Genomic DNA, 15,223 nt, shown 5'->3' on the forward strand with positions numbered 1-15,223 from the left:
TGCATTGTTTTTTTTGCCCACTTACCAAGCACTGAACTATTACTCAAATTCCATTTTGAGTAAACAAAAAGAAGATACTGAGGTAACCATCACATTGCTTACGCTTATCTGAAATGCTACCCAGTGCCTTCATATATGACGAATGTGATACAAAGCAGCCTGATTTAAAGAGGAAGAACAAAAAAAGAAAAAAAAGATAACCACTATTTCTATGTTAATAATGCTTGCACACAATGGCAAAAATAAAAAGGCTCACCTGTGGGAATACACTGGCAAGAAAATGAAGCCAAGAGCATTTCTAAGTGGGCTGACATCACCATTAGCACTGCATCCTCTGCATGTTCTGGGCAAACATGCACTCTCTCTGCGCTCTTTCTCCTACTGCCAGCTGGGTTTTTGCAAGGACACAACAATTCTCATCTTGCTGCCTGTGACTGGTGCCACAATGCCATCCTGAGCTCTCCAGCAAAACTCTGAAGTCTGGAAATGTGATGTTTGATAGGTTTCATTAATACTGAATAACTACAGCAGTGTTGATCATGTTTATTAACAGCAGACCAACGAAAAGCATTGAGAAGGTAGTTTGTTTCTAGATGGGTCAAAGACTACAGTCACTGTTACACAAACCAGAGGCATGCTCAGAAATTCCCAGTTAAGGCACGCCTTCTCAAGTTACCAGGGCTGTACAGATTTCAGTGTGGCTGTCCTTTCTTAATCTTTTCTTATCAATAATTACTAACAATAAGGTTGTTTAAATAAACAAATAAAAAGTTTATTGCCTAGCAACACTTATAAATTCTCCTGCAGCGATTAGCATCATCAATTTTGAGATACAACTACGATGTGCATTTGCAGTGAATTGATGATTAAACGTACACTAGACTGTACTTTTTGTGCACAGACTTTTTAACCTCACTACCACCTACTGAAAATCCCTCTCCTGAGGGCTGCAGACAGTAGATTAGGGCTCTGCTATAGTAAAATGCTTCCTTTATTGTCTTTTTATGGGATACAGAAGAAGAAACAGAGAAAATAGTAGTATATCTTTCACTACATATAGACACATTGTGAAATTTGTATTTACTGTGCTAATTTCTAGTTTTATATCTGCTTACAAGCTCGTGGGCATTTCAGTGAAAAAATCCCTGACATTACTATAGAATAGTATACCTACTGAAGCTTTTATCAATGAAGAACACTCTTGAAAAAGATTTCATCTGATGTGCAGATGGGGGAGAGTTATGTTCAAGGTGATTAACTGCTTAAATACACCCATCTATGCAAAACATTAGCATACATAACCAGGAGCCGACAGATCATTGTTTCTCATTTAATAAGAATGCTCTAGAACCATGATGCTGAAGTTCACTTCACCCGTTACTGAAAACATTTCATCTTTTCTGAAACAGACCCTACAAAAACACACCAGCAGTGGTAGCGAGGGAGTTTAGCTATCCACAGAATCAAACCAACAGTCTGTCTCTGTGGCCTCAATGCTCCCTGTCAAGTTTCTTTGCCCTCAGAGAATGGCTTTGTGATCCTGTCATGCTGACCTTACATCATATTTCCAGGGGTGGGGAGGTTGCAGGCTGCATCCACATCCAATGCCCACTGTTCCTACATATTTAAAGCCCAGATCTGCTCAGACACTTGAGAGACACAATTTGCTCACACTGGATTGACCAGTCTAGAACATAAAAAACAAGAAACTGTCTCCTTTTATTTAAAATTATTCCTTAAGTCCCAATTCTGTAGAAAAAAAATAGAAAAACAGAAGGAGCCAGCCCAAGAACTACAGGGCTGACCAGTTACTATCTATAGCCAGATCAAATGTCCTACAAGGCTGAACAGTTTATTTCTGTGAGAGCCTGCACTCATATGCAAAAAATGAAGATACTAATACATTCCTTCCTCCTTTAATCATCTTCTTAATTAGCATTTATAATTTGTTCTTAATTCACACTCTTATCACACAGTAGGAAAATCACATGTATCAGTATATCAAAAAACATTAATGAAGCAAATATGCAGTGTCAGTGAGATAAAGAAATACCCAGCTTTAACACAATAGTATTAACTGTGTTCTGATCCCATATTTGTGGGATGTCACAGTTCCTTTTACTAGGAAATCCCACTGCCTCAAATGATTTTCCTGGTGACAATTTACTTCACAAAATTTCTTATAAAAAAAATAATTTTGCTTTCAGTTTTAAGATATTCTGTCACTTCCAATGACACAAGAATAAAATATTTCTTTGTTTGAACTGAAGCCAGTTTATTAAAAGGAAACCACAACTTTTGTTAGTTTACTTAAAATTAACAATAAAGTAAGTAAACCTAAGTAAAACTTAATTGTAAAGTAACAAATCCTACTCCAACCATAACTCCAGTGTAAACGGGCTACATTAGTATAAAAACAGAAAGTCTAACTGAAAACAAAAAAACAACAGCAAAAAACCTGCAAATGCTAAGTTAACACAGATAAATACACTTAGAACACCCAAGCTGAGAAGTAGGGCTCTGAAGTTTTAACTTGATTTATTAAGAACAGAAACGTTTTAATGCTTTTAAATGTCAGCAAAAGCCATTTGTACACTTAGTCTCCATTTAAAATTCCTTTCAATGTATCCTGTAGGCACATGCAGTATTTAATGGATTTTAAATCTAAAAACAAAAAGGGATGTAGTATCAACCTAAGCATTTAACAGTTTCATGAAGTGCAAACCATGAAGAAATATCAATAAACTAAAATAAAGACATGCCAATATATCCCTAGAGAATCAAATCAGAGGGGAAGGAGCCAAATACCCTCCACTTGTCATCACACACATTCAAATCAAATATTCAATTATACTGAATATTTTACTAATGTAATGCACTGGCTCAGCACACAGGAGACAGGCAAGAGTCTGGGTCATTATGGACTCTGCAGAGCAAAACCAAGACCTTGAATCACCCCAGGAACAGACTGGAAGCCATGGAAATGAGCTACACATTGTAAATAAGAAACACTACTAGGAGAGCAAAGGTACTTGCCACTGAGGAGGTTTAAATCCCACTCAGAGATAACCCTATGCAAACATGCCAGAGGCTGCTCTGCAAGTACTGATGGGGCATCACAGCAGCGACAGCAAGTTTGTACAAGCTGCAAATGCAACACAGCCTACAAAACCAATACAGGATTCAAGACATACTGGCCTACTTTATAACATAAATTGCCATAGCCACACTAGAAATAGCACAAGCTACACATATATCAAATGTATATCAACAAGAGAATTTAGACATAGTCTTTTAACCAAGAGAAAGAGGATTTCCACTTCTGAAGCACTGGCTGATGACTTCTGAGCACACTTCAAACAAGGTTGTTAGAAAGTCTCTTTTCTTTACCAGCCAACAACTTCCCAGAGACTTTCTAAGAAGTTATTATATTAGGTTTCTCTTTCCTTCTGACAGTTAAACTGAAAGAAAAACATCATTCTGTATGAAAATCATATTAAAATCTGGCAGCGCATGACTCCACAAGAAACAGGGGTGCCTGCCCTGTCTGCAAGCTGCCACCTGGGAATGCTGGATGAAAAGAGAAGAGGGAAAGGACAGCCTATAGTTTCCTCCTCCTCGTAGCTCAAAGAGAGAGATCTTGACCTCAGTGAGGTCAATGGAATTTTTGTGACTGACTCTGCAGAACCAGGCTTCCAGCCTGACAGCACCCAGCAAAGCTCAGTATCTCTGCATCATACTCCCCAGCTTGAATACAGCTGTGGAGCACCAGAACAGTCCTAGCAGCAGAACAGCACCTGGGAGAAGCCTGGGGCACCAGGAACAGCTGCATGGCACTGCCCTGGGCATCCTGGTCAGATCTGCAAAGGTACACTTCTTGTATGCTTTCAGCAAGCCTTACAAAAAAACTGGAAGTACCACGTGTAGTAAGTGTATCTAAAAATAAAATTAGATTAAAAAAAGAAAAAACAGAAAAAAAATAATGAAAAATGCAAGCAAACCTATCATCATACATCACCACCCAGACTCTGTATCATTTCCGATTCTAAAATGGGACAGAGAGGTCAAGGAAATCTGAGGACGCAAGATCAAGTGGGAGCTGCCACACCACAGCCTCTTTGGTCACCCCTCTGAAATAGGAAGGTCAGTGGCATAGTGATAATTGGTGAAATTACCAGTGTGGAGCCAGCACTGCCTGGGCCAGGGCCCGGCAGCTGCTCACTTGACAGATGTTGGCACTGTTCTTCCCAACAAGAGACGAGAATGCTCGACCGTGAACAGACCCAGCATCCTCTCCAAAGTGAATCCTGCATACAACTTAGGGAGCAAACTTCCTTCAGAGATGTCTCTTCTGCTGAGCCTGATGCAAATGGAACCCAAACAAAGCCGCAGGGCAGGAAAAGCACTGGGTGCATTCCAATAAAACAGAAATGAAAGGGACTCATCTTCCTAGCTGAGTCACAGGTTCTCCACGCTGAATACAGGAGCGCAGAAGGTAAGAAGGGAGCTGAAAGTTTTAAAGATGGCATTTCAAGTTGATGACAGTCAGACCTAGACCCTCAACAAGCAACACAGAACTCCAGGATGTCTGACAGACCCTCCAGAAAAAATTCTGCCTTTTATTTTGGGGTTAAATGAGAAAGTATGCCTAGTTTCCCCTACTTTCTGCATAAAACTTTGTTTACAGCATTGTTTGTTATTTTTGAAGTATAAGCCTAGGCAAAATCATGCATAAAAACTCCTTCCTCCCTCCCATCTCCTTTCATAGTACCAATTGCTGCAAATAATTGTTTTACATATACAAAATAACTTTCTTTGTACCCTCACAAAATTCTACCTTCAAGAGGTTCATCTTTGCTGTCACAAAGTGAGGTCACTTATGTCACGTCATTACAAGAACTCTGCTTCAATATTTTCACAGCCCCTATCATCTTATCACAACAGGCCATGTCAAATCTTAAGCAAGTGAGGTAACAGCCTGGCGATATAGTACTGCTACATGGTTCCGGTACCTGCAGAACTAAATGAAAACACTGCTAGCATTCATTACACTAACCTACCTTTTGTTTTCAGTGTCTTACCAGGACCCAGAGAAAACACTTCCGCTGGCTCCCCAGCAAACCTGGGTGCGCCACAGTATGTGTGGCTAATTGCATGCACTGAGCATGAATCATTAACCCAGTGCTGGGGCAGGAAGGCAAGGAATGACCAGCCCTCACCCCACAGCTCACTCACAAGCCTGTCTCATTCTGAGTCCTCTACAGTGCTTTAAATAAAGAAAAGATGAGAGACATCCACTGAAACGGGCCTGGGCCAGTTGATCCCTGTTGCTCTACAGAAGGATGTGAGGAACACTGCCAGTTCTGATGCAGACTGCTGTGGACTTCCAAGCAAGTTTGGCCTCACAATTCCAGCATGCAAGATGAGCCACAGAAGGCTGGCTGCATTCAGGAAAACTGCCAGACTAAACCGCTTTCCTACCCACCTTGACCTTGTAAACTACTATATGCCAAGAACATTCCTATGCAACTTCAAAAGGTGTAAGAGAACTGTAACAATCTTGATGTCATCACTGCCTTTTCAGATCTAGGGAGAGAGACACTGGAGGCATTTGCAATCCATGAAGTCCCTTGGAGACAATACAGCACATATCAAAGCCTCACAGCACGATGTGCTGTGTTTGACAGAGCAGTTGGTCTTTCAGGTTCATAAACATGGGAAGAGAGTACAGTGAAGTTCTGCCTGCCTATGAGTGTCAAAACCTGCATCCCCTGCTATTGGGCATCATACATCTTGGCTTTTGTACAAGACAGCATAAAAATTCCTGGAAGCAGATGCCTCCTGACATACACCAACAGCATCAGCTTGACATAAGCAGCGACAAAAAGTCCACCTCAAGTGCATCAAACACACACAAATCAAAATACTACTTGCAAGCAGTCCTATCTTTGTCAGTGTGCAAAGACTTATTAATGCATCAACCTTACTCCAAATGCGGCCACACAGCTGTTAAAAGCAAAGTTTACAACAGGCTTCCGTGATCGCAGGATTGAGATCCGTAGAAAGGGGGTAGGAAGAGAAAAGTGAGAATTTCATTTCACCTCTGCTGCTTCTCTCAAAATAAATAATGAATTAAAAGCTTAATCTTTCACTGAATAGCTGGCATGTTGACAGTCTTGGCAAATGACAGTCAAATTAAACATATATGAATGGTGTCACATAACAAGTCTAACCACTTATTTTTAAACTTGGAAGAGTCTGAACAATTGAAAGTATCTGGGTTGGGCTTACAAAGTAATTCCACACACCCTTTCCACGCAGTTAGTCTTCATAGCTGGTAGTAGTATATGGCACTGGAAAGAGATAAGAAAACTAAAACAAAGAAAGGAACACTTCCTACACTCACGGTATTCATGAGAAAACAGCATGTAGCATATTACTGGTTTTAACTTCTGCTGGAAAAAAATGAAGTACTGGGAAAAACGAAGTATATAATTCCAATGTAAAGAATTAGTGCTAGCATAAAAATGCTTCAAAAAAATAAGATACTCTAACCTGTTAGCGGTCTCTCCCTTCAATCAGCAAACACGATCTTGGGTCAAACAGACAAGAAGTAGGCTTTTACATTTTAATTATGTATTTATGCATAAAAAGAGAATTTCTAATAATCCATAAACATCCTCACAGTTGAAAGAAGAAAAAACATAACGTTAGCAGAAACCTTACTCTGGCTTCATTTGTTTCTGCTTCAGCCAGACAGAAAAGAAGCCACAGACATACATAGACCAAACACAGCAATGTATTTCAAAGTATTTTGCTAGCTATTTTCCATATACAAATTATGACTGTTGGGGGTGGGTATCCTAAAGGATGTGCACAGAGGCCTGCATGTCTAAGTGGAAAGGCAAGTCTTCCACCTGCCTGTCTGACAGGCAGTAGCCAGGCCACATTCAGGCTGATGGGCTTGTACCGTCCCCCAGGTGAGGTGACAGCAGCACAGGGCTGGGATGAGCGGTATCTTCCTGCTGCTCCTTTCTTCTCACTCTTCTCCTCCTCACCCTTCTCCCGCATTCCATTGTGGCTCCTCCTCTGCACGCTGCCAGTCCTTTCAGGGCTCTACCAGCGCTGCGATAGAGCATCTCCTGCTACGCCTGCCCCACCATTCTCTCATTGCTGCACGTCTGCCATTTCTTATATAGAACAGGATTTCACTGTCCCTGCTAAAGGATTCCTCCATAACCCAAGCAGATCCCTCCACTTCTTTGAGCTCATCCAGTTTCTACTTCTCTGGAAATACAAATATTAACCAAAGTGTTCAGACACTGTGGGAGCAGAAAGCTTAGCAAGTTGTAAACAGAGAAGACGACAGAAACAAGGTTTCTTGATGATGCATCCAGTGACCAACAGGTCAATTTGCTGCATGTGGGCTGAAATGACTCACAAGCAGACCAAGTGGCAGGCTATGTTTGAATAGGCATGTGCCAGATAATCCAGTCGCTACTGTAGAAAAACACAGACCTGCTGTAGCAGCTGAACCCAGCATGAGCAGTCCCCACTAAAACCCACGTTCATACCAAGACCAGGAATGCTACGCAGTAAAAATAATGCACATCTCTTACAGCCAGCTCATCTCCTAGGGAGTCACCCAGTCCACCTTGATTCCATGCCAAGGGTGGTATGTACTTTATGAAAGCACAGACAAGTCAGTTATGACTCTTTATTAGAATTGCTTTTTGATATCTTCATTAATGACATCGACAGTGGGGTCAAGTGCACCTCAGCAAGTCTGCAGATGACACCAAGCAGTGGGGTGTGGTTGACATGCCTGAGGGATGGCATGCCATCCAGAGGGACCTAGACAGGCTTGAGCAGTGGGCCCAGGAGAACCTCATGAGATTCAACAAATCCAAGCACAAGGTCTTGTTCCTGGGTCAAGGTAATCTCCGCTACCAATGCAAGCTGGGGGATGAAAGGACTGAGCGCAGCCCTGTTGAAACCCCACCTGCCTGGGGGGGTACAGGTGGATGGGAAGCAGGACATGAGCCAGCAATGTGCCCTCACAGCCCAGAAAGCTAATCATATCCTGAGCTGCATCAAAAGAAGCGTGGCCAGCAGGGCAATGGTGGCAATCCTGCCCCTCTGCTCTGCACTGGTGAGGCCTCACCTGGAGTACTGTGTCCTGATGTGGAGTCCTCAGTACAGGAGAGACATGGACCAGATGGAGCATGACCAAAAGAGGGCCACAAAAATGATCCAAGGGATGGAACACCTCTCCTATTAAGATGGACTGAAAGAGCTGGGGCTGTTCAGCCTGGAGAAGAGAAGGCTCTGGGGAGACCTGATAGCGGCCCTTCAGTATCTACAGGGGAGCTACAGGAAAGAAGGGGACAGACTTTTTAGCAGGTCTGTGGTGATAGGACAAGGGGAAGTCATTTCAAATATAAAAAGGGTAGATTTAGATCAGATATAAGGAAAAAGTCTTTTACAGTGAGGGGGTGAGGCACTGGGACAGGCTCCCTAGAGATGTGGAGCATGCCCCAACCTTGGAGACATTCAAGGCCAGGCTCTGAGCAACCTGATCTAGCTGCGGATGTCTCTGTTCACTGCAGGGGAGTTAGACTATATGGACTACACCATTAAAGGTCCCTTCCAACTCTAACGATTCTAGGACTCTATGAAGGCAAACAAGAAGCTTCACCTATGGCCAAGTTCCTCTTTCTAAGACAATGCTGCTGGATAACACACAGCCTCAGGATTTTGGCAACAGGACTTCAGTCTGATCTCTGTCCTGGAGATTTGACTGGTCTTATACCAAGACTTAATACCAGCATGAAATCTCTAATACTTTATTTTTCTTACAAGTTTCGTATCATTTTTGCCCTGATTTCTTCCTCTGACACTTAAATCTAGTACACCTGTGAAACAGAAGTGTTTTATTTCTAAGTGATCATTTGTAAATACCTTCAGACAAACTTTTAATAAACTTTGAAAGCTAGCCTTCATTCAAACAAACGTCCAAAACTTTTATGTACATAGAAAAAAAGTTAACAATCCAAGCACCCAGTGAAATCAAATACAAAAAAAAGTAAACTTATAACAGCAGTTTCGTAAAACCAGAAAATGTTACTTCAATGTCAAACACTAAACCAAGGTAAATACAACTTCCTCTTTTGGTATAAGGACTTAATGAAATGGCAGACAGAGTCTATATTCTGTTCAAACTATAAAATCCCATATCCATATTTTTGTTTCAAGTTTTCCATTAGCTTGCTAGTGAACACAGGCCAGTAAAATTAGGATTATCAGTATTTAAGGTATTAACTTCTCACTCAGAAGAGTTGGTAGTAATCGTCTTCAAAGCAATGAGCCAAATTCAGATACTCCTAATCAGCTCGGGATCTTCAAACAAAACAGTTTGAAAAAAGCAACTCATAAAATAAAGGTACTGTCACCATTAGTAATGCAACTGTATTCCTGCAGCCATGCTCACATCCCGGCACCCTTTCCAGGGAGTCAGAGTAGCTGGAACACCACTTTCTGAACTGAAAACAGATTCCAGGTTGCTTCCTAAGGCCAGCTGTTTATAAAAGCATGTAAAACCTAATCAAGTAATATGCCTCTATTTAAATGGCTCACATTTATAGCTTTGTTTCTATTTTCAGAGCTTTAAAACCTGTTATCTTTCTCTGGAGGTATGAAAAGGAGAGTGAGGAAATAAAAAGGTATTCATTTACATTGATACTACACATTTGTCACTAGATGCTGGTGAGTATTCTTAATGAATCTTCAAAGGTTTTTTAGCACATCTGTAAGATGAAAGCATGTCCAGAAGCGAAGCGTGCCCAAAGAGGCAGACGTGCCAGCCGGGGGAGCTCTGCTAGGAAGCAGCAAAACCTCGGTGCTGGAGCAAGGTGAAGCAGGCAGCAGGAGCTGTGATTCCCACACTCCGCGGCATTCTGGCACTTCAAATGCTCGTATACTTCCACCTGCTGAACTCTGACTGTACATGATGAAAAACCAAGTACGAGAGCCAAAAGAGGAATCCCCCTTTTCTGTGCAAATTATGCCACCACCAGAGAACTTACTCAAACCTCAAAAGGCAAGGAAGCATCTCAGCTACCTTGACTGGACAGAGACAAGCAAGGAAAAAAAAAAAACAAAAAAAACAGACTATTTCTGGAACAGGCCTTAAAGAAATAACATTTATTTGTAAGTGGTTAATTCCCTGGGTATGTAAATCAGCACAGTCCATTAGGTTAATTTAACCAGTGAAAGAATCATTCCCTTGGATCTCTTTAACACGCATTCTATTACTGAACTTTATTTTTGAAAGAAATTTCTGTGTCCCAAACTAACTGTGGAATACAAAGCTTTCATTTTTTTTTTTATTCAGAAAACAATCATACAAAATTAAAAGAAAACATGCCTTAGATATGGAGAATTAAAGCTGGTTCCAGTTGTCATTACAGTAACGTAAATAAAAATTTAAACAATTTAAAATGTAAATATAGAGTACCTATGAAGCATATTTACAGTATTTAACGATTACTTAGAGAATGGGAAATCAGTGGTTTATTTTTTATCATCATATCCAAATTGTACAGCAAATCCAATATACAATGACAGCAATGTTATCTTTCTCAAACCCAAGAGCCTAGGAGAGCATACTAATAGCACACGGATCATGTCTTTGGGGCAGACAGCATTAGCAGAAAGGAGGAGAGTATGAAAGGTGTATTTGTGCAAACTAGGATCCAGCTGGGAAACAAGTAATACAAAATACACACCTTCTGAAAATGTTCACTATTTAACACAATACATTATTACTGGACCATTTACTCTCATCACACTTTACTCCTATAATCACCCACAAACTAATAAGGAGTAACATTTTACATTTTCAGTACATCTTGCAGCCACTTAAAACAGGTAAACAAGTTATTTTCTTAAGATGGAAAAATGAGAAGAAGAGTGGGCAACAAGGTGCCTTGCTCCCAGCAAAAAACAACAGCAGGGCTGCAAGGAGACTGATGCACAAACCACTAAATGTTGTTTCACCCAAGCAGGACGAGTAAGAGGTAGGGTTTTCCGAACCTAACCTCCTGCAAATATTTTCTTAGCTAAATTAGGATACCTGTCACCCTGCAACTTGGCCTGCAGTTTCAAACAGCTCACTTTTATGTTTTCAATTATTTTTTAAGAAGGGAAGCGGTGCCCCAGCCAGACTTATCAGAGGACAGTTAAATGCCATGCCTCCCAGCTGAAAAGAGTCTGCAGAGAAACCCAGTACTGCAGATAGCCAGTGTATCTGTGCTTTTTTCAGTGATCTGCTGAAAGCTAATCTCCAGTATCACAAGTAAGCCATTGTGTGGAAAAAAAAGACCACTGTCTCTATTACTGCTCCACATACAGTAACTACTCTACAGTATTCAATTCTGAAGCAAGAAAGAAAAGCGGAAGTGGTTATTTACAGTCAATATAATGGGATTATGCATCCAGGCACACATCTATTTCATGTCACTGAGAGTAAGAAACTGATGAATTAAAAAGACTGGTCAGATATATTCTACTTCCTACTTCCTGACTATTTATTAGTATTTTTGTGGAAAGATCTCAAAGAAAGATGAAAGCTTAATATTGCGTGAATTCACATCTTGAGGTAGTATTTTGTGGCATTGTTTTTATTATTTACTGTGTGTGATTGGTTTTTCACATCAACATACTCATCTCTAGTTTAGTTCTTGACTAATTATTTTAAAACTTACCTTCTGTTCTGTATAGTGGCACATCCTGACAGTGCCAACAGTTGAACTGAAGTCAGCATCCTAATTCCTGGCTTTTCATGACCTCTCAATCCCATGACCTTGCAAAACTAACGGAAGACTCAACTTTTACCATGAGATTTAATGGAGAGGAAAGTTCCATGCCCATTAGTATTTTCTGTACTTGAAGATATTTGGAACCAACCTGCTCTTTCCCACTCATTAGTTAGGGTCTGCATGTAACAAAAGCCTAAAAACAGCACTAGCAGAGGAGCCCAAAAACAGATTAGTAGAAGAGATCCGACATCTACTCAAGATTTTAATAGCAGTCTCACCAGCTATAGCAGCAGTGTGGATCAGCTTCCAATACACTCATAGATAAATTCATTTTGCATTTGAGCATGAGTCAGACTTGCTGTTAGAACACCAAAGATCCCTGATGGCTTGTTGAAAAATTAGTTCCAAAAGGTACTAAGGGGTTTTTAATAGCAACAAGAGATCCTTTGCTGTTGCATTGCAAGTTCGCTAAGAAAGGATGCAGCAGGTGAAGAACACGCAAGTCCTGAACAGCAACAGATGCTAAAACAAGGATTCCCAGACGACAATGAGGTAACGGGTAAAAAATTATCAAGATAAAAAAATAATCCAACCAAAATATGTTTTCAATATATTTCATATCATAACTTCATTCTAGAAAAGCCACTATGTTCTATTATAGTTAGAACAACCTTGGCAAAAAAGGAGTCTGATTTACTTCCTCAGAGCATGCTCTACATTCCTTCCCACTACCAGTCTGGTCCCAGACTAAATACAGTACACAATCCAATTTAGAAATGCTCCTGAAGTTTGTGTCCAAAATTTGACATTAAGAAAGGACACTGTGTACAAACTATCCTTCTACTTTTGCCTCTACTCAGATCAAGACTGGAAACTACATCCTCTGTCAAGTCTCTGCTTTCAACAACCTCTTCCAGTCAAATCCGAATCCTGTGTATTTTGAAGAGCTAACAAAGTGCATGAGTTATTATAAGCAGCAGCTGCCACCTTCTGAATACCCTTTTTGCTCCTACCACTGTATTTCAGAACCAACCTTTGAGTTAACATCTGCATCTATCTGCCTGCCAGGGGATGCTCAGTACAGTAATTGGTATGAATCTGAAAGTTGAAAATCACAACTTAATTGGGGGTGAGAAAGTAGGACAGATTTCCTTTTATTATCTTGGGTATATCACAGTAGAAGTTTCTTCAAATATAACATGCAGGAAGTTAAGCTATTTGTCTTTTCTAAAGTAACTCAAGAAAATGAGAAGATGCATTTATGCCACTTTCCCTATAGCGTTATTTTTATTTTCACGTATCTGCAGTACACCACATAATCTACCTAGGGAGAATTTTGCCTGAAATCACTCCAGCAGATGAAATTAAGCTGCTGCGTTAAGTATCACATCTCCTTCATTCATCCTCCCAGGGCAATGAAAGAGAAACCATTTCCTACATGGGACTGGAGCCCTACTTTTTTTTTTTTTCTTGATGCTGGATTTATATTCATAGATGACCATCAACAAATCTTTGGCTGCTAAATGACAGCAGCTCCTCTGTCTGCAGCCAACGAAATCACGAAAGGGAAATGATGATCCTCCTCCCACTCAAAAAAAAAAAAGGAAAAATACAGGAAAAACACATTCACTGCTGGAGCCAAGCCTCAGTTTACACAGTGTGAAGCAATCTCTCTGCAAGCCGGCTTCCACTCTGAGTTGGTTTCACAGCATCACAGTGTGGCAAAAATGCACAAGATGTTTTGCTTATGCCTTGCTCCTGCCTGCTCATGCCCTCCTCTCTGAAGGCAGTTCATATGTGGCAACACCTGTGTTATCTTAGAAATACTTTGGCCAAGAATAACCCAGCACACAGCAGCAGACTATTTACACCTGACTGCCGAATACAGAAGGGCAAGTAGCCTTGCCAGGTGCTTTTGGGCCGGCATGAAGAGTTTTTGCTCTAAAGCAATGGAGCAGAAGCAGTGGCTATGGAAGGGTAGGACGTGCCAGCAATTCAGCTCAGCAAAAAGTGGGGATGGAGGCTTAAGGGGAGCAACCAGCTGGCAAAACACGTCAGACGAAGCAGACATGAAAGCGTTCAAAATGTTTCAGGGTGTCAGGGATCCTGCATCCCACTGGACCTGTGGTGAACCATGTAGTGCAACAGCCATACCGCTTTTAGGTACTGAACACCTGCAGAGGCTCCCATGCCAATCAGAAGCTTGTAGCACCTTTTAAAGTTCATTTCTGAATACTCCTCCTCATTACCTTGTTCCTTTTCCCACACCAAGAAAACCAGAGGAGAATTGCACAACTCAGAGCTGGCTTAAGCCCTTCCAGGTGTTCTGGGGCTGCACCTCAGTCTACAATGCATCCATTAACAGGGATTCAAAAAACCATGAGGACTCTGGATCCCAACACTGTATTTTTCCAACAGCTGGATCAGCTGGAAAATTCCACTGTAATTTCCATTAGCAAAAACAAACAAACAAAAACTACCTTCACTCTGTTACAGGCACCTACAGCATCAGCAGGGTCTGAGTATAATATTGTAACAGAAGAAATAAATAAACCAAAAGACACACACTGTGAGAGACCATTCCTCCTTTCTGCAGGGAGTGTTGGACTGGGATGAAGTTTGTTTGTTGCTATTGTATTGTAGCTTGGTCTCACAGCCCCAGAACTATGTAATTAGCCAGCACTGTTCCCAAGCAGCACGATGCAGGGCTGCTCAGAAATGAGCTTCGGTGCAGGAGCAAGCTGTGATGCAGCCACCTTTCTTGACAGAAAGCTCCTCACAGTGACTGCTTTAACTAAAGCTTCAAAGGTTACTGAATTTGACGGAGTAAGGAGGCATACACCTGGGTAAACAGCGTAACCCCAGGTGCTGCTGAGGTGCTGCACAGATTATGATAAATTATGATAAATTATGATAAATTTAAATTATAAAATTATTTCTTTGTGTTAATAGCGTTTTTTTTTTTTTAATAATGCTCTAACTTATATTAAAATGTTGAATAGCCCAAAAAGGTTTAAGGTTCACATCACCTGCAAAGCAACGGCTACAATCTCACAAATCACGAGTTTCCACTGAAGCACTCCTGATGTACACCCATATACAATGACCAGATTTAATCTTGTGGTTGGCTTCGTCCCTATACACACAATGGACTGCACTCTGCCACAAAATTCTGTGAGGGCGAGCTTGAGCTTTGCTATTACCATCCCATATCACATGCGAAATTCGGAAGCTCACATACTTGTGCAAATGAGATTGACTTAATCTGGCCAAATACAAACTCTCTGGTCCTGAATATCTTATTTAGCTTGTGAGGAAGATGATTTTAGTTACACTGGACATGTGTCATCTTCAGGAAAGCAAGCAGCATGAAATGAACTTCTGTAACATACATACACTGACAC

General features: G+C 41.0%; 1 protein-coding gene across 8 annotated transcripts in view; it reads right to left on the reverse strand.

Annotated features, from left to right (window-relative positions):
• The window catches only part of COBL (cordon-bleu WH2 repeat protein), a 153,005-nt gene that overhangs the window by 122,020 nt on the left and 15,762 nt on the right, over window positions 1–15,223 (reverse strand). The window contains exon 1 of one of the 8 annotated variants that reach the window (XM_021385624.1): window positions 5,061–5,080. The exons of the other annotated variants lie outside the window; for them this stretch is intronic. The gene's annotated coding sequence lies outside the window, so the exon portion shown is untranslated. Of the gene's footprint in view, window positions 1–5,060; window positions 5,081–15,223 lie in introns of those variants that run through there. 8 annotated transcript variants of the gene reach the window in all.

Source organism: Numida meleagris, chromosome 2, assembly GCF_002078875.1.
Source record: "Numida meleagris isolate 19003 breed g44 Domestic line chromosome 2, NumMel1.0, whole genome shotgun sequence".
Classification (NCBI taxonomy): domain Eukaryota; kingdom Metazoa; phylum Chordata; class Aves; order Galliformes; family Numididae; genus Numida; species Numida meleagris.